This window comes from Sapajus apella, unplaced genomic scaffold (genome assembly GCF_009761245.1).
Source record: "Sapajus apella isolate SASKATOON/1434 unplaced genomic scaffold, GSC_monkey_1.0 scaffold94, whole genome shotgun sequence".
Classification (NCBI taxonomy): Eukaryota; Metazoa; Chordata; class Mammalia; order Primates; family Cebidae; genus Sapajus; species Sapajus apella.
Window position 1 is genome coordinate 3,770,637 of NW_022437034.1, and position 24,430 is coordinate 3,795,066.

General features: G+C 40.2%; 1 protein-coding gene across 7 annotated transcripts in view; it reads right to left on the reverse strand.

Annotated features, from left to right (window-relative positions):
• The window catches only part of MICU1 (mitochondrial calcium uptake 1), a 236,443-nt gene that overhangs the window by 184,131 nt on the left and 27,882 nt on the right, over positions 1-24,430 (reverse strand). The window lies entirely within an intron of this gene.

Genomic DNA, 24,430 nt, shown 5'->3' on the forward strand with positions numbered 1-24,430 from the left:
CTACCAACATTACTAATAAACACTGAAGTAACTGTTCTATGACAGGCACTATTCATAACAGTTTGCTTTTATTATCCCATTTAAACCTCAGAATAATCTTATGAGAAAAGTACTACTTATAAACCCGATTGTTTTTTTTTTTTCTGAGATGGAGTTTCACTCTTGTTGCTCAGGCTGGAGTGCAATGGCTCAATCTCAGCTCACTGGAACCTCTGCCTCCTGGGTTTAAGCAGTTTTCCTGCCTCAGCCTCCAAAGTAGCTGGGATTACAGGCATGTGCCAACATGAATGGCTAATTTTGTATTTTTAGTAGAGATGGGGTTTCTCCACGTCGGTGAGGCTGGTGTTCAACTCCTGACCTCAGGTCATCCGCTTGCTTCAGCCTCCCAAAGTGCTGGGATTACAGGTGTGAGCCACCGTGCCCAACCTAAACAAGAAATTTTAATATTATTAAGTTCGGAGGCCAAGGAGAGAAGAGGATCATTTGAGCCCAGGAGTTCAAGACCAGCCTGGACAACACAGTAGGAGCGCATCTCTCCCAAAAAAAATCAGCCAGATGTGGTGACATGCACCTGTAGTCCCAGCTATTCAGGTGGCTGAGGTAAGAGGATCACTTAAGCCCAGGATGTTGAGACTACAGTGAGCTCTGATCAACAGAGGAAGACGCCATCTCAAAATATATATATATTAATTACAACAGGAAATTTACTAGTCAGAAGTTAAAGAGATAGCAGATAGAGGGAGCAGTTACTATTCTAGAGTTGATGCAGAGAACCAAGAAAAGACCAGTCTATAAAAGGTCTACTCTCACTCACCAGGGCAGAGATATAGATTGTGTGGAGAAGGCACAGCTATGTGTGTCAGAGAAACTTACTGAGTTGCTTTGCCAGCAAAACGCACTAGAAAGCCACTCTCTGTGATGCCAGAACAAATCACCTACTGGACAACTCATGCTGGTGGAATTTGTTGGGAAGTTGATCCTTGCAATGCCAGGGGAAGCCACCCACGAGGAAGCAGTTTCACTAGAAAATTGCATGAGAGTTGCTGCTAAAACTCCTTAGGAGTTGGATGGCACTGAGTGTCCAACTAGTTCCTGCATGCTATAGAAGCAAGACACAGAGCATACTAGAATTGGCAAGAAACACCCCTCCTTCAGGTCCTTCTAGTCACTCTACTGATAAAGTCTAACAGTAACTGGCAAGGGAAAAACTTCAGTATCACAAATGGGGCAGTGAAAGATGTGTTTAGAGCTAAAATGAAAAAAGATAATGTGGTTCCCACATTTTACAGATCCAAAATATAACTTGCTCAAGCATACATAGGTAGGAAGTGATAGATCCAGAATTTGAACCTAGGGAGGACTAACTCCAGACTTCAACGTCTAAGAGACTTTGCTGCTCCCTACCTTATGATGCTGATATTGCTTTGAAGTTTTTATTAAATCTTTCTCACTTCCAGGTCCTTAGAAGCCCTCCTCCCTACCAGGTTCTCTATATTTAAAACCTCACTTTAAAAAAAAAATTATTTTAATATTTTGATTTAAATCAGAAACATCTATATTAGTGCATATTATTGTTCAATAAATACTCTCCCATCCCCCATCCCTTAGGCAAAATTATTTTCCTACTTTTTTTCCCCCTTCTGCATATGAATGCCTACTCTTTAAATTTTTGGTGTGTGTCTTGTCATATGTCTTGCTCTAGCCAATGGAATGTGGACCAGTTCCATGAAGTGCTTTTAAGGGGTACTGCTGTTCGCCTTCTTGTGTTCCTGCACTTTAGGGAGAGAAGACCATGCCCCAAAGGGACACTGATCCTTCAAACTGGCATCCATAATGAACAAACCTCAGCCTGGAATAAACCACCGTCAAGCCAAGCTGAGCCAGCTGAGCACAGCTGACTTGTAGAATGCTGTTGAGAAATAAATGCGTGTTACCATATGCCACAGATTGGGGTGGTATTTGCTGACCCAGCAAAAGCCAACTAATTCAGCATCCAAGATAATTACTGCGAAGTTCTTCTTTTTTTTTTTTTTTTTGAGACTGAGTCTTGCTCTATCACCCAGACTAGAGTACAGCGGTGCACTCTCTGCTTACTGTAACCTCCACCTCCTGGGTTCAAGTGATTCTTCTGCCTCAACCTCCCAGGTAGCTGGGATTACAAGCATGTGGCACCACACCAGGCTCATTTTTGTTTTTTCAGTAGAGATAGGGTTTCACCTCATTGGTCAGGCTGGTCTCGAACTCCTGACCTCAAGTCATCCACCCGCCTCAGCCTCCCAAAGTGCTGGGATTACAGGCATGAGCCACCACGCCCAGCTGAGAAGTTCTTATTCAACAAAAATGTATTAAATTCATACTGTATGTACAGCCCTATGTGAGACCCAGAAAGCCAAAAAAATGTACATTCTAATTAAACAAGATAAATATAAATCATTGTTAAAACAATACATTTCTAAAATCTTTTTTTTTTTTTTGAGATGGAATCTTGCTGTGTTGCCGAGGCTGGAGTGGGGTATGATCTCAGCTCACTGCAATCTCTGCCTCCTGAATTCAAGCAATTCTCCTGCCTCAGCCTCTCAAGTTGCTGGGATTACAGGTACACGCCATGGTATTAGCCACGATGCCTGGCTAATTTTTGTATTTTTAGTAGAGACGGGGTTTCACCATGTTGGTCAGGCTGGTCTAAAACTCCTGACCTCAAGTGATCCACCTGCCTCAGACTCCTAAAATACTGAGATTGCAGGCATGAGCCACCACACACAGCCTAGAATTGTATCACAAAAATATTATGATAGAAATGACAGAAACTAAAAATAAAAATGATTGAGACTGGGTTAGTCAGTGAAAGCTTTTGTTTAGTCTTAAGCCTCAGAATGGTGTAAAATTTTGATTAAGTCAGAGAAACGTCAGGGACACCCCCAAAAGCATAGGATCATTTCAGGCACCTCCATCCAGAAAATCGATGTAAATTATTTTTTTCCTCTAGTTTATGACCTTTGGGGCTTGGTATAGTCCCTCACTATTTTAATACACCAGATGGGCTGATGGAGGAAAAGGCATTTCTTTATGGCTCTACTTTTTTGGTAGGGGTAATTCATTCAAATTTTACAAAGTATCCATAGCCCCTCTGATTTTTCTCAAAGCACAGTTCACTGATTCCTGACTTTCTTTTTCTTTTCTTTTTTTTTTTTTTTTTTGAGACACAGTCTTCCTCTGTCGTTAAGACTGGAATGCCGTGGCACGGCTCACTGCAACCTCTGCCCCACTGGGTTCAACTGATTCTCCTGCCTCAGCCTCCCAAGTTGCTGGGATTACAGACGTGTGCCACCACGGCCAGCTAATTTTGTACTTTTAGTAAAGATGGGTTTTTTTCATGTAGGCCAGGCTGGTCTGGAACTCCTGACCTCAAGTGATCTGCCCGCCTCAGCCTCCCAAAGTGCTGGGATTACAGGTATGAGCCACCATGCCTGGCCCACTGATTCCTAATTTAAACTATCTTGTACTTTGTACATATCAACCTTGCCCCTAGCCTCCTTCATCCAATCTAGGTCCGACTTCAAAATTGGACCTAAATCCTGCCCTCATATAGACAAAATGGAAAAATTATTAATCTTTTCTCCTATTTTCCGTAACCTAAGCTTTAGCAAAGCAATTCTTATATCTTTCCCCAGTCCCAGAAATTACCTCATTTTATTGCACATACTCTAGCAAAATCCAGCACCCAGAAATCACCTCATTTTATTGCACATACGCTAGCAAAATCCAGCACCAAGGAGGCTGTCCATTATATTTTCTGTCTGGCAACTTCTGATTCTTTTTTTTTTTGGGGGGGGGGGGTTCATTTCAAAATTAACATTTCTCAAATCCACATGTGCTTTTATCATAAATAGCATTGCTCTTCACTACAGCAAAAATGAGCACTAAACTAGAACATGTGTATTTGTGGAGGAAACATTATTCAGCACTGACAACAAAAAGAACAGACACTTGGAAGTTTTCAATGTTTAAAATAAATAACATAGCCCATTTAAAAATTGGAAAAGGATGGGCGTGGTGGCTCGCACCTGTAATCCCAGTGCTTTGGGAGGCCAAGGCGGCCAAATCCCTTGAGGATGGGCGTTCAAGATCAGCCTGGCCAACATGGTGAAACCCCATCTCTACTAAAAGTACAAAAACTAACTGGGTATGGTCGTGGGCACCTGTAATTCCAGCTACTCAAGAGGCTGAGGCAAGAGAATCACTTGAACCCAGGAGGTTGAGGTTGCAGTTAGCCAAGGTCGCACCACTGCACTCCAGCTTGGGTGACGGAGTGAGACACTGCCTCAAAAAAAGCCAAAAGTTCTAGCAGGCAAGGGATATGTAAGTCTGGAAGATAAATTTACAACATCTGAACAGATGTAGAGGACAGCTAGACATATGATCAACTAAGTAGGCCACAATCACTTCAGAAGAACTTTTGAATGCCAGACCAAGATTTTAGAGCACATGTAAAACAGGAAGCCACTCAAGTACTTTAATAGGAAGAAATCATGGTAAAAAAAGAAACATGGTTTAAAGCATATCAATCTATTAGCAGTGCACGGAATAAACTGCAAAGAAGCAAAGACAGAGAGAGCTCACATGAAAGTGATGAGGATAGCCAGAAGACAGTAATAACCTAGGTATTGGGTGATGAGTGCCTAGATAATGGTAAGTGTAGACATAAAAAACAGAATCAAACAAAAATTTCCAAAGAGAAACAAAATGTAGCTGGGCATGGTGGCACACATCAGCTACTCGAGAGGCTAAGGTGGGAGGATAGCTTGAGCCTACAAGTTCAAATCCAGCATGGGCAACATGGTAAAACCCTGTCTCTAAAATAAATGATGAAGACATCAGTATCAAACACATACCAATATCCAACTGCATAGGAGATATGTAAGATAAAAAGGAGAAAGAAATTAAATTAATAACAACACTAAGTAGTACGGTAAAAAGTGAAATGGACGAGGAATCCAATGATCCAAGAGCTGCTCTCAACTCTACTACTCAACAGCTAGCTGTGTATACAAAAGAAGTTCATCCTCCAACCTTGGGGGAAAATAGTTCACCCATTGGTAAAATGACAGAATTGCCTAGGTAAGCTTAGGGTTCCTTTTATCTCTTTAGCATTCTCTTATCTTTGGCAGAAAACGCTATAGCAAAATTTAATTTATTTCATTTAGGGAAAAGGACTAAGATCATATCAGGTATTCAAGATTTATTACTTTAGGCTATCCATTTCTATATGCTATGGCTCTAGGGGATTTCAAACTTTGAAAGTTCTGAGTTTTATGAACTCAGGCCCAGGTAAGTTATGTAGTTTCCTCACAGCTCATCAGCACAAAAACCTATAACAGATCATTGCATGTTTTGGTTCCCAAATAAATAATCTTAATGAGAAAAACCTGTTTAACGACTGTTCTCGCAGAAAAAATATAACAGTCATGCTCCAAAAGTAGATCAAATGCCCAACTACAGAAAAATAAACAATGCTATAGTAACATAATGGAATGGAATGTAAACATTTAAAATGATAATCATAAAACATTACTAAAAATATTACTTCACAAACCAACAGAAAGTTAGGTAAAGATATAAAAAGACAGTTGGAAAGGAAAAATGGCTCTGAAAACTATGAAAAGATGCTTAATCTCACTCATAATAAGATAATGCAAATTAAACCTATATTCAGATACTCCTTTTCATCCATCAAATGGGTAAAAATCCAAAAGAATGAAAACACACTTGTTGACAATGTTGCAGAATGGCACTACTGATGAACATGCAAATTTGTACAATTTATGGAGGATAATTTGGTAATTTTCATCAAAATTACTCATACAAACTGCATATATTGGCCTGGAAATTCCACTTCTAATAATATACTCTACTGATGTACTTGAACACCTGTGAAATTATGCACATGTATATGGTGCATAATTATTACATCATAGTTTATAATAGCAAAACACTAAGAATTACCCAATGTTCACAAAGAGAGATTGGTTAAAATGTGATAAATCTATATAAAGCAATACCATGTAGCAGTAAAAAGAGAATGAGAAAACTCTATGAAAAACATGAAAAGAGTTCATAGTGTTATCTTTTTAAAAGCAATAGGCCAGCTGCAGTAGCTCAGGCCTGTAATCCCAGCAGTTTGGGAGGCCAATGTGGGAGGATCATTTGAGCCCAGGAGTTTGAGACAAGACCATATCCTTATCCTGACTTAAAATTTCTGCTTGCATTTTTTAATTTGATTTACTCCCTTGTATTTCTGACACCTAACAACTGCACATTTAGAGAAGGACTGCTTGACTCTTCCAAACCTTTCACTGGCCTAAATAAACCTCTACTGTACTATTAACCAACTATTACCTGACACTGTTGTTGAAAGCAGCACCTGCTAACTCTGTGTTCAAGAAACATCTCTGAGATCTACCCAAATCTGGCCACCAACTGAAGTGAAAACTCAGTTAAATAAAATGTCAGCTGGGTGTGGTGGCTCACGCCTATAATCCCAGCATTTTGGGAGGCCAAGGTGGGTGGATCACCTGAGGTGAGAAGTTTGACACCAGCCTGACCAACATGGTGAAACCCCATCTCTACTAAAAATAGCCGCGTGTGGTGGCACATGCCTGTAATCCCAGCTACTCAGGAGGCTGAGGCAGGAGAATCACTTGAACCCAGGAGGCAGAGGTTGCAGTGAGCCAAGATCGCACCATTGCACTCCAGCCTGGGCAACAAGAGTGAAACTCCATCTCAAAATAATAAAATAAAATAAAAAATAAAGAAAGGGAAATAATGAGATAACAATGATAATGACTTGCTGGACATTATACAGGTTTTTGTGTGGCACAAGCAAGGGTATGTTACTCTAAAAAAAAAAAACACTAAGGAAAATTATCCCCAAATATGTTGAGTTTATTCAGGAATGAGAACTGAGAATTACAATCTGGAATGCATGGGATGGCAAGTCACCAGGGTATTTAGTGAGGAAAGGATAAGGGAAGATTTATTAGGGAAAAGGGAGAGATTCATATAAGCTGCTTAGAAACAGAGTTGACTGGTTCCAGAGGCCCAAAGCCATTGCTGTTGTCAGTTAATTGGTGGAGATGCCATTACGGGGCAAGTGTTCTTTCAAGAGCACTGGGCAAGCACGCTCAAAAAAAGGACTAGGTTTATTACTAGTCGTAAAGAATGTCTAGTAAAAAACCTTGTCAAAATAGGAGATGCCCAGATGATATCAAAGAGTTTCCTGTGGGATTTTTAGAAAGTTCATGGAAATGGTTCTTTCTTTTCTCTCTTTCAACTTTTATGGAGATGGGGTCTTGCAGTATTGCCAAACCTGGTTTTGAATTCCTTGTCTCAAGCAATCGACCCGCCTCAGCTTTCCAAGTCCATGGGATTACAGGTGCGAGCCACCATGCCCAGCTTTTTGGAAACACTCATCTCACATAAGTAAGCAGGAGCCTTCTCTGTCTGTGGCCTTCCTGGCCCTATTTTGTCTGGATCTGACAAAAGTGATTCATCCTAATATCTGTAACTTCATAAGTATTTGTATTTATTTACATTTTTAATACAGCTAGTGCTCGACTTATGACCACGATTGGTTCCAACAGACTGATCGCAACACTATTTGGTCATAAGTTGAGTAGGCTATATGTACAGTACTGTGAAATGATGTTATAAAAATCTTTAAGTCATATTTTATCATAATTTTCTTTCATTGTTATATATCATAATTCTCTTTGTTCATTTTATGCCATTTGTATCATCTCTACACCATTTTGTTTCTTATTTTTACATTCATCAGGTTTAAGTAAAACACTGCATTACCAGTACAACTGGTTTAATATTTGCAAAACATTCAAAATTACAAAATATGGGTGCATACAAAAATACAAAATACAGGTGTAAAAAATACCATAGGAAACATTTTCCCAATTGCAAAACATAACAAAATATATAAACATGTACGAAACATTTTATTGGCCACTGGTGCTTGGCTGCGGATCATTGATGTCATCATCTGAGGCAGCAGTTGGGGTTACCGGAGTTGGTTTTTTCATAAACATGGTGAGCTTTGTCTGAATTGTATGTTTCTTTTTTTCTTCATAAATTTCACGATACGGACAAAATGCATCATGTGCCATCCGTTCAATCCTTGCAAATCATTCAATGTTTGGGTCCATTGCTTCGAAATGTATAAGAAGTTTATTCAGTAAAGAAAAACCGTCTGATAATCCCTTAGTGGTGAACTTTCTTTCTGGCTCCTCCTCTTCTTTCTCTGCTTCTCTTCTTTCTTCTTCCGCCACTCTTTCTTCTTCCAGTTCGATTAGCTCTTCATTTGTAAGTTCTCTGGATTCTTTGTCTAGCAACTCTTCGACATCTTCCATTTCACACTCCAAAGAAAGGTCTTTAGCGAGTTTTACTATTTTTTCCCGAATCGTTTCAAGTTCATGTTCACTGTCAAATCCGTCAAAATCATTAATATAGCGCTTAACACAATCTTTCCAGATGCCATTCATGCACTTTGTTGTCACAGCCTCCCAGGCAGTAGCGATATTCTTGATACACATCAAAATGTTGTAGTGTTTCCAAAAATCTACAGCGGAGCAGTTGTGGCTAGCAATTGTGGTCGTAAAGTTGAATGGTCGTAAGTTGCATAGGTCGTAAGTCGATCAATACCTGTAGCTTCAATTGTACACATATAAAAATAAATTTTCATTGTTGAAAATGTTACACAGAAGCACATAAAAAGAGTAAATCTTTTTCAAATAAAGGCATACCTCATTCTATTGTGCTTTGCTTTATTATACTTCATGGATATTGTATTTTTCACAAATTGAGGGTTCATGGCAACCCTGTTTCAAGCAAGTCCATTGGTATCATTTTCCCAACAGCATACATACACTTCGTGTTTCTGTGACACATCTTGGTAATTCTTGCAATATTTCCAACTTTTTCATTATTACTATATTTGTTACTGTGATCTATCATCAGTGATCTTTGATATTACTACTGTTAATTGTTTTGAGGCACCACAAACCATGCCCAAAGATGGCGAACATAATTGATAACAGTTGTGTGTGTTCTGCTTCACCCACCCGTCATTTCCTTGTCTCTCTCCCTTTCCTCAAGCCTTCTTATTCCCTGAGACACAATAATATTAAAATTAGGCCAGTTAACAACCAACCGTAAAGGGCCTCTAAATGTTCAAGTGAAAGGACAAATAGCACGTCTCTCACTTTCAATCAAAAGCTGCCAGTTGTGGGGGGAGGCACGCAGTGGCTCACATCTGTAATCCCAGCACTTTGGGAGGCTGAGGTGGGCGGATCACCTAAGGTCAGGAATTTGAGACCAGCCTGGCCAACATGACAAAACCCTTCTCTACTAAAAATACAAAAATTAGCTGGGCATGGTGGCAGGAGTCTGTAATGCCAGCTACTCGGGAGGCTGAAACAGGAGAATCTCCTGAACCCAGAAGGCAGTGAGCCAAGATCACCCCACTGCACTGCAGCCTGGGTGACACAGCAAGACTCCATCTCCCAAAAAAAAAAAAAAAAAAAAAATTTATCCATGTAACCAAAAACCACCTGTACCCCAAAAACTATTGAAATAAAACAGGTTTAACTCATAATAAAAATTTTAAAAAAGAATTATGCTATATCTACTCTGCCTATGCTCTATAAATGAAACAACAAAACATGGATGACAGGACATCTGTTTACATTATGGCATACTGAGTATTTTAAGCCCACTGTTGAGACCTACTACTCAGAGGAAAAAAAAAAAAAAAAAAAGATGCCTTTCAAAATGTCACTGTTCAATAACAATGCATTTGGTAACCCAAGAGCTCTGAGACAGATGTACAAGGAGATTTACACTGTTCAGGCCTGCCAACACAACATCCATTCTGCAGCCCATGGATTATGGATTAATTTCAAGTTTCAAGTCTTATTATTGAGGATATAAATTTCATAAGGCTTTAACTACTATACATAGTGTTTCCTCTGACAGATCTTGGCAAACTAACCTGAAAACATTCTGGAAAGGATTCATCATTCTAGATATAATCAAGAACATTTGTGATTCATGGGAGGAGGTCAAAATATCAACATTAACAAGAGTTTGGAAAAAGCTGACTCCAGCTCTCATGGATGATTCTGAGGGTTTCAATATTTCAGTGGAGGAAGTCATTGCACATATGGAGGAAAGGGCAAGAGAACTAGAATTAGAAGTGGAGCCTGAATAGCACACTGGAATTCTAATTCAAAGACTGCAAGTTTGAGTCCTGCCAGAGTTAAAAAAAGACAAATTGTTTTTGTAAATTTCAATTTAAAAAATACATATATATTTTTAATGGAGCCTGAATTTGTGACTGAATTGCTGTGATCTCATGGCAAAACTTGAATGGATAAAGCATTCATCCATGTTCATCCAGCAGCCATCAACATGGATGAACTCTGTTCTTCTGGATGAACAAAGTAGTTTCTTGAGTTGAAACCTACTAGTGAAGATGCTGTCAACATTGTTGAAATGATAATAAAGGATTTACAATATTCCATAAACTTTGTTGATAAGGCAGCAGCAGGGTTTGGGAGAACGGACTCAAGTTTTGAAAAAATTTTGAAAGAAATTACTGTGGGTAAAACAATATCAATCAGCATTCTCTGCTACAGAGAGCTCTTTTGTGAAAGAAAAAGTCTATTGATGCTGCAAACATCACTGTTGTCTTATTTTAAGAAATTGCCACAGCCACCCCAGTCTTCAGTAACTACTACCCCTGTTTAGTCAGTACCCATCAACATGGAGGCAAGACCCTCTAACAGCAAAAGGATTGTTTGTTGATTTAAACAGAAATATAGGCTGGGTGCAGTGGTTTGTGCCTGTAATGTCAACACTTCAAGAGGCTGAGGTGAGAGGACTGTTTGAGGTCAGGAGTTTAAGATCAGTCTAGGCAACAGAGTGAGACCGCATCTCTATACACACAAAAAAGTTTAAAAATAAAAGTAAAAAAACAAGAATATATGAAGTTTAATAATGGTAAATAATTTTAAAGATAAGTATGTGATAAATAGATTTTAGGACTAGAAATGACCACTGGAAATCATGTTTCTGGCTTCGTTTTAGCCCCACTTCTAGGCAGTTTGAGATCAGCCTGCCCAACATGGTAAACCCATGTATGCTTTAGATACATAACATGACAAACACTATTCTTTCTCTATACTATTTCTAGGACCAGCTTTTAAGGTTCAATCGATATCTCACCTCATCCATAAAAGATATAAAGTCATTACCACTCTTGATTTCTTCTCCTGAATTTCTGTAGAACTAATATTTTGTTCCACTATTATGGTACCTTGCTTATTAAGCCATTTTTATAAATACTTGCCAACTTGCCAAAGAAGACTGCCCACTTCCAGATAGACAGTGCACCACAGGTTTGAGTCTTGTTCTGTTGCCAAGGCTGGAGGGCAGTGGTGCGATCTGGGCTCACTGCAACCTCTGGCGGCTGGGTCCAAGTGATTTTCCTGCCTCATGCTCCCTAGTAGATGCAATTACAGGCATGCATCATCATGCCCTGCTAATTTTTTTTTAATCTTTTATTTTTATTGCATTTTAGGTTTTGGGGTACATGTGAAGAACATGCAAGATTGTTGCATAGGCACACCCATGGCAGTGTGATTTGCTGCCTTCCTCCTGGCATTTCTCCCCATGCTATCTCTCGCCAACTCCCCATCCCCTGCTGTCCCTCCCCTCTTTCCCCCCAACAGACTTCAGTGTGTGATGCTCCCCTCCCTGTGTCCATGTGTTCTCACTCTTCAACACCCACCTATGAGTGAAAACATATGGTGTTTCATTTTTTGTTCTTGTGTCAGTTTGCTGAGAATGATGGTTTCCAGGTTCATCCATGTCCCTACAAAGGACACGAACTCATCATTTTTGATGGCTTCATAATATTCCATGGTGTATATGTGTCACATTTTCCCTGTCCAGTCTATCATCAATGGGCATTTGGGTTGGTTCCAGGTCTCTGCTATTGTAAACAGTGCTGCAATGAACTTTTGCGTGCATGTGTCCTTATAGTAGAACGATTTATAATCCTTTGGATTTATACCCAGTAATGGGATTGCTGGGTCAAATGGAATTTCTATTTCTAGGTCCTTGAGGAATCGCCACACTGTCTTCCACAATAGTTGAACTAATTTACACCCCTACCAACAGTGCAAAAGTGTTCCTATTTCTCCACATCCTCTCCAGCATCTGTTGTCTCCAGAGTTTTTAATGATCGCCATTCTAACTGGCATGAGATGGTATCTCAATGTAGTTTTGATTTGCATTTCTCTAATGACCAGTGATGATGAGCATTTTTTCATATGTCTGTTGGCATCGTATATGTCTTCTTTTGTAAAGTGTCTGTTCATATCCTTCGCCCACTTTTCAATGGGTTTGTTTGTTTTTTTCTTTTAAATCTGTTTTAGTTCTTTGTACATTCTAGATATCAGCCCTTTGTCAGATGGGTAGATTGCAAAAATTTTTTCCATTCTGTTGGTCACCGATTCACTCTAAAGGCTGTTTCTTTTGCTGTGCAGAAGCTCTGGAGTTTGATTAGGTCCCATTTGTCTATTTTGGCTTTTGTTGCCAATTCTTTTGGTGTTTTAGTCATGAAGTCCCTGCCTACGCCTATGTCCTGAATGGTTTTGCCTAGATTTTCTTCTATAGTTTTTATGGTGTTAAGTCTTATGTTGAAGTCTTTAATCCATCTGGAGTTATTTTAGTGTAAGGTGGCAGGAAGGGGTCCAGTTTCTGCTTTCTGCACATGGCTAGCCAGTTTTCCCAACACCATTTATTAAACAGGGAATCCTTTTCCCATTGCTTGTTTTTGTCAGGTTTATCAAAGATCAGATGGTTTCAGATGTGTGGTGTTGCGTCCAAGGCCTCTGTTCTGTTCCATTGGTCTGTATCTCTGTTTTGGTACCAGTACCATGACTGTAATCTTGTAGTATAGTTTGAAGTCTGATAGTATGATGCCTCCCGCTTTGTTCTTTTTGCTTAGAATTGATTTGGCTATGTGGGCTCTCTTTTGGTTCCATATGGAGTTTAAGGCGGTTTTTTCCAGTTCTGTGAAGAAGGTCATTGGTAGCTTGATGGGGATAGCGTTGAATCTGTAAATTACTTTGGGCAGTATGGCCATTTTCACGATATTGATTCTTCCTAACCATGAACATGGAATGTTTCTCCATCTGTTTGTGTCCTCTCTTATTTCCTTGAGCAGTGGTTTGTAATTCTCCTTGAAGAGGTCCTTTACGTTCCTTGTTAGTTGTATTCCTAGGTATTTTATTCTCTTTGTAGCAATTGTGAATGGCAGTTCGTTCTTGATTTGGCTCTCTTTAAGTCTGTTATTGGTGTATAGGAATGCTTGTGATTTTTGCACATTGATTTTATATCCTGAGACATTGCTGAACTTGCTTATCAGTTTCAGGAGATTTAGGGCTGAGACGATGGGGTCTTCTAGATATACAATCATGTCGTCTGCAAATAGAGACAATTTGACTTCCTCCTTTCCTATTTGAATATCCTTTATTTCTTTTTCTTGTCTGATTGCTCTGGCTAGAACTTCCAGTACTATGTTGAATAGGAGTGGTAAGACAGGGCATCCTTGTCTAGTGCCAGATTTCAAAGGAATGCTTCCAGTTTTTGCCCATTCAGTATGGTATTGGCTGTTGGTCTGTCGTAAATAGCTTTTATTATTTTGAGACACGTTCCGTCAATACCTAGTTTATTGAGGGTTTTTAGCATAAAGGGCTGTTGAATTTTGTCAAAGGCCTTCTCTGCATCAATTGAGATAATCATGTGGTTTTTGTCTTTGGTTCTGTTTATGTGGTGAATCATGTTCATAGACTTGCGTATGTTGAACAAGCCTTGCATCCCTGGGATGAAAGCATACTTGATCATGGTGGATAAGCTTCAGTATTTTATTGAAGATTTTTGCATCTATGTTCATCATGGATATTGTCCTGAAGTTTTCTTTTCTTGCTGAGTCTCTGCTAGGTTTTGGAATCAGGATGATGTTGGTCTCATAAAATCATTTGAAAAGGATTCCCTCTTTTTGGATTGTTTGGAATAGTTTCAGAAGGAATGGTACCAGCTCCTCTTTGTATGTCTGGTAGAATTTGGCTGTGAACCCATCTGGACCTGGGCTTTTTTGGGGTGGTAGGCCCTTAATTGCTGCCTCAACTTCAGACCTTGTTATTGGTCTATTCAGGGTTTCAACTTCTTCCTGGTTTAGGCTTGGGAGGATGCAACTGTCCAGGAATTTATCCATTTCTTCCAGGTTTTGTAGTTTATGTGCATAGAGTTGTTTGTAATAATCTCTGATGATGGTTTGACTTTCTGTGGAATCTGTGGTGATATCCCCTTTATCATTTTTTATTGCATCTATTTGATTCTTGTCTGGTTTTTTTTTTTGTTTGGTTTTTTTTTTTATTGATCTGGCTAGTGGTCTATTTTGTTGATCTTTGCGAAAAACCAGCTTCTCGATTTATTGATTTTTTGAAGGGTTTTTTTTGTCTCTAACTCCTTCAGTTCTGCTCTGATCTTAGTTATTTCTTCTCTTCTGCTAGGTTTTAATTTTTTTGATCTTGCTCCTCTAGCTCTTTCAATTTGACCATAGGGTGTCGATTTTAGATCTTTCCTTGCTTCTCATGTGGGCATTTATTGCTATATATTTTCCTCTAGAGACTGCTTTAAATGTGTCCCAGAGATTCTGGTATGTTGTGTCTTCGTTCTCATTGGTTTCGAAGAACATCTTTATGTCTGCCTTCATTTCATTACTTATCCAGCCAACATTCAAGAGCCAGTTGTTCAGTTTCCATGAAGCTGTGCAGTTCTGAGTTAGTTTCTGAATTCTGAGTTCTAACGTGATTGCACTGTGGTCTGTGAGACTGAGAAGTGATTTACTTTCAATTATGTGGTCAATTTTAGAGTAGGTGTGATGTGGTGCTGAGAAGAATGTATATTCTGTGGTTTTGGGGTGGAGACTTCTGTAAATTTCTATTAGGTGTGCTTGGTCCAGGTCTGAGTTCAAGTCTTGGATATCCTTGTTAATTTTCTGTCTCGTTGATATAATATTGACAATGGGTTTTAAAGTCTCCTACTATTATTGTGTGGGAGTCTAAGTCTCTTTGTAAGTCATTAAGAACTTGCTTTATGTATCTGGGTGCTCCTGTATTGGGTGTGTATATATTTAGAATCGTTAGCTCTTCTTGTTGCATTGATCCTTTTACCATTATGTAATGTCCTTCTTTGTCTCTTTTGATCTTTGTTGGTTTAAAGTCTATTTTATCAGAGATGAAAATTGCAACTCCTGCTTTTTTTTTGCTCTCCATTTGCTTGGTAAATCTTACTCCATCCCTTTATTTTGAGCCTTTGTGTATCCTTGCATGTAAGATGCGTTTCCTGGATAGAGCACACTGATGGGTTTTGGCTTTTTATGCAATTTGTCAGTCTGTGTCTTTTGATCGGGGATTAGCCCATTTACATTTAGGTTAACATTGTTATGTGTGAATTTGATCCTGCCATTTTGATGCTAGCTGGCTGTTTTGCCTGTTAGTTGATGTAGTTTCTTCATTGTGTTGATGCTCTTTACCATTTTGTATGTTTTTGGAGTGGCTCGTACCGGTTGTTCCTTTCTATGTTTAGTGCCTCTTTCAGGAGCTCCTGTAAAGCAGGCCTGGTGGTGATGAAATCTCTGAGTTCCTGCTTGTTCATAAAGGATTTTGTTTTTCCTTCACTTATGAAACTTAGTTTGGCTGGATATGAAATTCTGGGTTGAAAGCTCTTTTCTTTAAGGATGTTGAATATTGGTCCCCACTCTCTTCTGGCTTGTAGGGTTTCTGCTGAGAGATCTGCTGTGAGTCTGATGGGCTTCCCTTTGTGGGTAACCCGACCTTTCTCTCTGGCTGCCCTTAGCATTTTCTCCTTCATTTCAATCCTAGTGAATCTGATGATTATGTGCCTTGGGGTTGCTCTTCTTGAGGAATATCTTTGTGGTGTTCTCTGTATTTCCTGGACTTGAATATTGGCCTGCCTTGCTAGATTGGGGAAGTTTTCCTGGACAATATCCTGAAGAGTATTTTCCACCTTGGATTCATTCTCTTTGTCACATTCAGGTACACCTATCAAACGTAGTTCACATAGTCCCATATTTCTTGGAGACTTTTTTCATTCCTTTTTACCCTTTTTTCTCTAATCTTGCCTTCTCGTCTTATTTCATTGAGTTGATCTTCAACCTCTGATATCCTTTCTTCTGCTTGGTCAATTCAGCTGTTGAAACTTGTGCATGCTTCATGAAGTCATCGTGTTGTGTTTTCCACTTCCATCAATTCACTTATATTCCTCTCTAAGTTGTTTATTCTCGTTAGCATTTCATCAAATCTTTTTTCAAGGTTCTTAGTTTCTTTACGTTGGGTTAGAACAAGTTCTTTTAGCTCACAGAAGTTTCTTATTACCCACCTTCTGAAGCTTGATTTCTGTCAATTCATCACACTCATTCTCCATCCAGCCTTGTTTCCTTGCTGGTGAGGAATTGTGATCCCTTGTAGGAGGAGAGGCGTTCTGGTTTCGGGTGTTTTCATCCTTTTTGTGCTGGTTTCTTCCCATCTTTGTGGATTTATCCACCTGTCGTATTTGTTGTTGTTGACTTTCACATTGGGTCTCTGAGTGGACGTGCAGTTTGTTGATGATGAAGTTATTTCTTTCTGTTTCTTAGTTTTCCTCCTAACAGTAAAGTCCCTCTGCTGTAGGACTGCTGAGGTCCACTCCAGGCCCTGCTTGCCTGGGGATCATCTGCAGTGGATACAGAACAGTAAGAATTGCTGCCAATTTCTTCTTCTGCTATCTTTGTCCCAGAAGGATACCTGCCAGAGGTCAGTCTGAGCTCTCTTTTAGGAGGCGACTCTGTATATATGGGTGTCAGGGAGCTGCTTGAGGAGACAGTCTGTCCTTTATAGGCGCTCAAGTGCTGAGCTGTGAGCTCCGTTGTTCATTCAGAGTTGCTGGGCAAGTGCATTTAAGTCTGCTGCAGCAGAACTCATAAACCCCTTTTTTTCCCCCCAGGTGCTCTGTCCCAGGTAGTTAGGGCTTTAATTATGAGTTTCTGTTGTGCTGTGCCTTTTTTCATGGCTGCTCTGCCCAGTGAGGAGGCAGCCTAGTCACTGTCTGCCTGCAGAGGCTTTGCTGTGCTGCTATGGGCTCCGCCCAGCTGCTGCGTGAATGTCCCTGTTTATATGTGTATAGTCAGAACTGCCTCAGCAATGGCAGCCGACCTCTGTAATGGTGGACTCTCTAATGGTGGGCTGCCTTGGCAACGGTGGGCTGCCTCGACAACGGCTGGCTGCCTCAGCAATGGCAGACTGCCTCCGTAGTGGCGGACTGCCTCCGTAGTGGTGGACTGCCTCAGTAATGGCGGATGCCCCTCTCCCACAGAGCTGGACCATCCCGGGTTCAGCTGTGCTTGCTGTGAAACTCTCAATCCAGAGAGTTTCAGATTGCTGTTTTTTGGTGTGGGTGGGACCAGCTGAGCCTGATCCCCTGACTCCCTGCCTCAGATCCCTTTTCGTTTTTTAAGTTCAACGGTCAACTCTGTCTCCCAGGTGTTCCAGTTGCCTGTTGAAAAGGTGCCAGGATCTGTGTGATTTCCCATGTGGCAACCCACTGCGCCAGCTAAAACAGCTGCACTGAGATTCATGGTGCTTTTTTGCCTGGGAATCTCCTGGCCTGGCTCCCTGTTTCAGTCTCCTTTTATATCAATTGAATGGGTGACTCTGTCTCCTGGGAGCTCCAATCGCCAGCTAAAACAGTGCCCGGACCCACGTATTTTGTGCAGAGAACCGCCGTGCCGGGGCGCTGGCTGAAACAGCCACGCTGGCGGAAACAGTCGCGCTGGCGATCCGTGGGGCTCCTCCGCCTGGGAATCTCCTGGTCTGTGGGTGATAAAAATCCATCTGGAAATGCAGCATCCTCTCACCCTCTGTGCTTTTGCTGGGAGCTGCAACCCTGAGCTCCTCCTAATCAGCCATCTTGGATTCGTCCTAATGTTGTATTTTTAGTAGAGATGGGGTTTCACCATGTTGGTCAGGCTGGTCTTGAACTCCTAACCTCAGGTGACCTTCCTGCCTCACCCTCCCAAAGTTCTGGATTACAGGCGTGAGCCACTATGCCCAGCCCTGAGTTCTTTTTACTGAGACAGTATCCTATATTGGTCTCATCCATTTAAGCAAATCTCACATAATCTAAAATGTCCAAGTGTTATTATTTCATTCATATCATTATTTATTGAGCAAAGTTTTGCCAGAGCACAGCAAGAGGCACAAAGTTGAACAAGACATAGTCTTCGCCCATAAACACCTTATAATATAGTAGTGAAGATAAAACAACTATTGCTGGGAGCAATGGTTCATGCCTGTAATTCCAGCACTTTGGGAGGCCAACGTGGCTGGTTCTGTTGAACGCAAGAGTTTAAGACCAACCTAGGCAACATGGTGAAAACTTGTCTCTACAAAAAAATACAAAATTAAATTAAAAAAAAAAAAATTACTTGGTCATGGTGGCACAAGCCTTACTCCCCACTCGTCAGGAGTCTGAGGTAGGAAGATCACTTGTGCCCAGGAGGTCAATGCTACAGGGAGCCACGATCATGCCACTGCACTTCAGCCTGGGTGACAGAACAAGACCCTTAAAAAAAAAAAAAAAACCCACTGGGCACTGTGGCATGTGCCTATAATCCCAACTACTCAGGAAGCTGAGGCAAGAGGATCGTTTGAGCCCAGGAGTTCTGGGCTATGGTGTGCTACATGCCCATCAGGTGTCTGCACTAAGTTCAGTGTCAATATGGTAACACTATCAGGCTGCCTAAGGAGGGGTGAATCAAGCCAGGTCTGAAACAGAGCAGGTCAAAACTCCCATGCTGATCAGTAGTGGGACTGTGCCTGTGTACAGCACTGCGGTCCAGGCTGGGCAATGTAGTGAGACCCTGTCTGTTAACAAAAAAGAAAAACAAAACAACCATAACACAGGCAGAAAAAATAGTAAGGGCTACAAAAACATATTAACAGGGATTCAATTACATTAAGTTGGGAAGTGGAAAGGGCTGAACATAGACTTCAAGGAAGATTTACTTAGAGTAGGAAACAGCTAACTATTCTTTACAAAACAGTTTGGCTGAATGCATTATTATTATTATTATTTTTATTTATTTATTTATTTTTAAGACAGAGTCTTGCTCTGTTGCCCAGGCGGGAGAGTGGTGGCTCGATCTCAGCTCACTGCAACTTCCACCTCCTGGGTTCAAGTGATTCTCCTGCCTCAGCCTCCTAAGTAGCTGGGACTACAGGTGTGTGCCACCACACCTGGCAAATTTTTGTATTTTTAGTAGGCACAGGGTTTTCCCATGTTGGCCAGGCTGGTCTTGAACTCCTGACCTCAGTTGATCCACCTGCCTCAGCTTCCCGAGGGATGGTTACAGGCGTGAGCCACCCTGCCTGGCCTGAATGCATTATCTTAGAGGCTCTAACATTCTATAGCTAGATGATAATACATACATGAAATTATTCAAGGAATGGGATAAGCTACTAGAAATACAATGTGTATTGTACAACTATGATACTGCTCAAAACATGACACTATATTCAATTTTAATTATGCCAAGTCATTTTTAAAATATCTCTATAGACTTTTTAGATGAAATAAATATTGTGTGTTCTTCAATGAAGACACCAGAATGACTGCCAAAATACAGTAGAGATTAACGTTCATGTCCAGAAAATATACATTTTCATAGCTCAAAGAGACATTAGTGACAGAATAAATGAGAAAAGCTCACACTTCAGCTAGGCCTGTTCTGAGAAGTGAGTATCTTCCAACAGCTGAGAAAGCTATTTTAAAAAATCTGGATAAGAATGTAAAGCTAATTTAAGTCACACAAGTCTCTACAGTATAAAATGATAATTGTAGAAACAAGAATCATCTCACAGAAATGTTAGCTTTGAGACAGAATTTTTGCACATGTTCTTGTTAAAGAAAGATGCTATTAAAAAGCAGGTCAACATTCCACAGTACTTCACCTTCTGATATTCTCTGAAACAATCCTTTATCCACCAAGAACTTCCATGGTGGATATGGAACTTCACTTTCAAAGATCATAGAGCCTTTTTACTGCAATAATAAAACCTGAAACTTATGTCTGGTGCAGGAAGTAGTAGTAAAGGGTGAAAATTTACCCTTCCAAATAACTGGACAGAAAAACAAAGTGTGGGAAAGAAAAAAAAAATAGTAAATCAACCAAAGAAACACTTATTTAAAACAAAAACCAACCATTCAGGAAATTACAGAAATAATCATGACAAGTAAGAATCGTCTAAAATCTCTATAATGCGTTAATGTGTTGAGACCATGCATAAGGTTTCAATATGTAAAAGCTTCATAAAACATAATTTCCAATTTGATTTTCAATTCAAGTCTTGGAAATTAAGTAGCTATAGAGCTTCAATAGTTAACAAATACTGTTTTTATTTGTTTGTTTGTTTTTGGAGACAGGGTCTCACTCTGTTGCCCAAGCTGGAATGCAATGGTGCAATAATGGCTCACTGCAGACTCCACCTCTTGGGCTCAAGCAATTCTCCCACTTCAGCCTCTGAGTAGCTGGGACTACCGGCACATGCCACACACCTGGCCATTTTTTGTAGAGATGGGTTTTCACTATGTTGCCCAGGATGATCTTGAACTCCTGAGCTCAAGTGATCTGCCTGCCTCGGCCTCCCAAAGTGCTGAGATACGGGTGTGAGCCACCACACTGGGCCTAATAAATACTTTTTAATGTACCTAAGAGCAATGAGAATACTACAGGATGAAAAAAAAAAAAAGAGCTATCAATAAGGAAAGTTTAAACACTGCTCCACAGGAAATTAGAGCCAAGAAAGTATTGACTTGCACAAGGAAAAGGTCAGGGTGGGTAGAAGCAAAAGGACAGAGGAATAGTCTAGAAGAAAGCATTTGTGGAAAACCATTTTTTACTCTCTACCTCTATCAAACCTCTTTGGTTTTAGGTGTTTTTTTGTTTTTGTTTTGTTTTTTTGAGACAGAGTTTTGCTCTGTCCCCTAGGCTGGAGTGCAGTGGTGCAATCTTCACTCACTGCAACCTCCATCTCCTGGTTCAAGTGATTCTCACTCCTCAGCCTCCCAAGTAGCTGGGACTACAGGTGTCTGCCACCATGCCAGCTAATTTTTGTATTTTTAGTAGGTTCAATTTTTATCTAAAACTAAGATACATTTCAACTTCAAACCCTGTTTTAGAGTTCAAACATTTATCCCCACTTTGTATACTTTGTAGCAATACCAGCAATGACAGAATCTTAGTATATAACATAAAATTTCATGTTAGGCCGGGTGTGGTGGTTCACGCCTGTAATCCCAGCACTTTGGGAGGCTGAGGCAGGTGGATCACTTGAGGTCAGGAGTTCAAGACCAGCCTGGCAAACATGGTGAAACCTTGTCTCTACTAAAAATACAAAAATTAGACAGGCATGGTGGCACATGCCTATAATCCCAGCTACTCAGGAGGCTGAGGCAGGAGAATTGCTTGAACCTGGGAAGCAGAGATTGCAGTGAGCTGAGATCACATCACTGCACTCCAGCCTGGGCGACAGAGTGAGACTCCATTACAAAAAAAATTGTTTTGGCCTGGCACGGTGGCTCACGCCTGTAATTCCAGCACTTTGGGAGGCCGAGGCAGGTGGATCACGAGGTCATGAAATAAAGACCATCCTGGCCAACATGGTGAAACCCTGTCTCTACTAAAAAATACAAAAATTAGCTGGGCGTAGTGGCATGCACCTATAGTCCCAGCTACTTGGGAGGCTGAGACAGGAGAATTGCTTGAACCCGGGAGGCAGCGGTTGCAGTTAGCCAAGATCGCGCCACTGCACTCCAGCCTGGCACCTGACAACAGAGCAAGACTCTGTCTCAAAAAAAAAAAAAAAATTACTTGTAAATGTTTCTGTTTAACAATTCTTACTACAGGGTTAATCCAATAAGGTGCTATTACCCAGTACAGTCACCCCTCAGTATTTGCAAGGGATAGGTTCCAAGACCCTCATAAACACCAAAATCCCTGATGCTCAAGTGTCTTATGTAAAATGGTATAGTATTTGCATTCAAACTATGCACATCCTTCCATATACTCTAAACCAGCCCTAGGTTACTTACAATGCTTAATACAATGTAAATGCTATGTGAACAGTTGCTATACATTGTATTTTAATTTGTATTGTTTTTCATTATTGCATTGTTTTTAATTGAGTTATTTTTTCAATTTTTCAATTTTTTTTTTTTTTTTTTTTGAGACAGGATATCACTCTGTTGCCCAGGCTGGAGTATAGTGGCATGGTCATAGTTCACTGCAGCGTCTATCTTTCAGGCTCTAGCAGTCCTCCTACCTCAGCCTCCAAGTAGCTGGGACTACAGGTGTACACCACCAAACCCAGCTAATTTTTATTTTTATTTTTAATAGAGATAAGGTTTTGCTATGTTGCCCAGGCTGGTCTCAAACTCCTGAGCTCAAGCCACACTCCCACCTCAGCCTCCCAAAGTGCTGGGATTACAGTTGTGAGCCACCATGCCCAGCATCAAACATTTTAAATCCACCATTGGTTGAATCCGTGAATAAAGAACCCAAGGATAAAGGCCAGGCACCCGTAATCATAGCACTTTGGGAGGCAGAGGAGGGTGGATCACCAGAGGTAAGAATTTGAGACCGGCCTGACCAACATGGTGAAACCCCATCTCTACTAAAAATATATAAATTTTGCTGGGTGTGATGGTACATGCCTGTAATCCCAGATACTCAGGAGCCTGAGGCAGGAGAATCGCTTGAACTCGGGAGGCAGAGGTTGCAGGGAGCCAAGATTGCACCATTGCACTCCAGCCTGGGCAACAGAGCAAGACTCCATCTCAAAAAAAAAAGAACCCATGGATATGAATAGGCATTTCCACTAAGAATAGGAACAATGTAGGTATGGCCACTATTTCCGCCACTTTTCAACATAGTATAATAGGAATTCGTTAGTGTAGTTAGACAAGAAAACTCAAGTAGACATAAGAATTGATAAAAAGGAAGTAAAGCTATTTCTATTTGAAAATGATACTATAGTAAACCTGGAAAACAGTTTCCCAAACCGTGGCACTATTGGCATTTTGACAAGATAATTCTTGGCTGTGGGGGGCTGCTCTATGTTTTGTAGGATGTTTAGCATCACCTCTGGCTTTCACATGCTACATGCCAGCAGCACCATCTCCTCCCAGTTATGACAACCAAAAATGTCTTTAGACATTAACAAGTTCCCCTTGGGGGAAAAATCAGCCCTGGTTGAGCCAATGCCTTAAAGAGTCCATTGTAAAACTAACTCAAGCAACAAAAAATTCCACTAAGGTGGCAAGTCATGAAATTAACATAGATAAATCCATAGCTTTCATGTATAAAAACAATAACCTGTTAAAGGACATAGTGGTAGTGGAAATCTCAGTTACAACGGCAACACAGAAGACCACCAAATCGTTAGGAATAAACAATTCTAAATGAGGAAATGCTTCTTCCAAAGACTCAAATGGAGTCTACATTTTACTTAGACAAGGTAACTCAACATCATAAACCCTTTTTGCTAAGCCAATGTATAGATTTAATGTAGTCTCAATAAAAATACCAATATGCTTTATTTGTTATGGAGTTAAACAAGTTTATATGAAAAACAAACATGGAAAAATGGCCAGAAAAATACTGAAGAAAAAAAAAAAACCTTAGAGAATGGGAATGGGGAATAGCCCTATAAGACATTAAAACATATGATAAAGCCCTTCTAATTAAGAGTAAGGAACTATGATATTTATGACCCAAAAATGAGTCAATGGAACTGACTAGAAAGACCAGAAATAGACCCAAATACGTAAGGAAATTTGATAAATGATAAAACCAGAGGAGCAAAGATAGATTTTTTTAATAACCTTTTTCTTTTTTTTAATTATTTTTTTAACTCCCAGTTTACGAGTGGAAAAATAACTAATTTTTTTAAACCATCATTAGACTAAAAGCTAGTGCTTTTGTAATTTTGGTTTATTAACTCCATGTTTCATTACCTACATGATTTAAAAAACTAATGTATTTCAAAGAATTATTAGTTTATCACGGTGTATTTGGGTTTACAGCTGCAATACGCTGTAACACCTGTGAATTGCCCCTCATTCAAGCCTGTGCAACACAGTGAGATATGGTTGCAAAGGAAAAAAAATCTTTTCTTTTTTTGAGACAGAGTTTTGCTCTTGTTGCCCAGGCTGGAGTGCAATGGCACAATCTCAG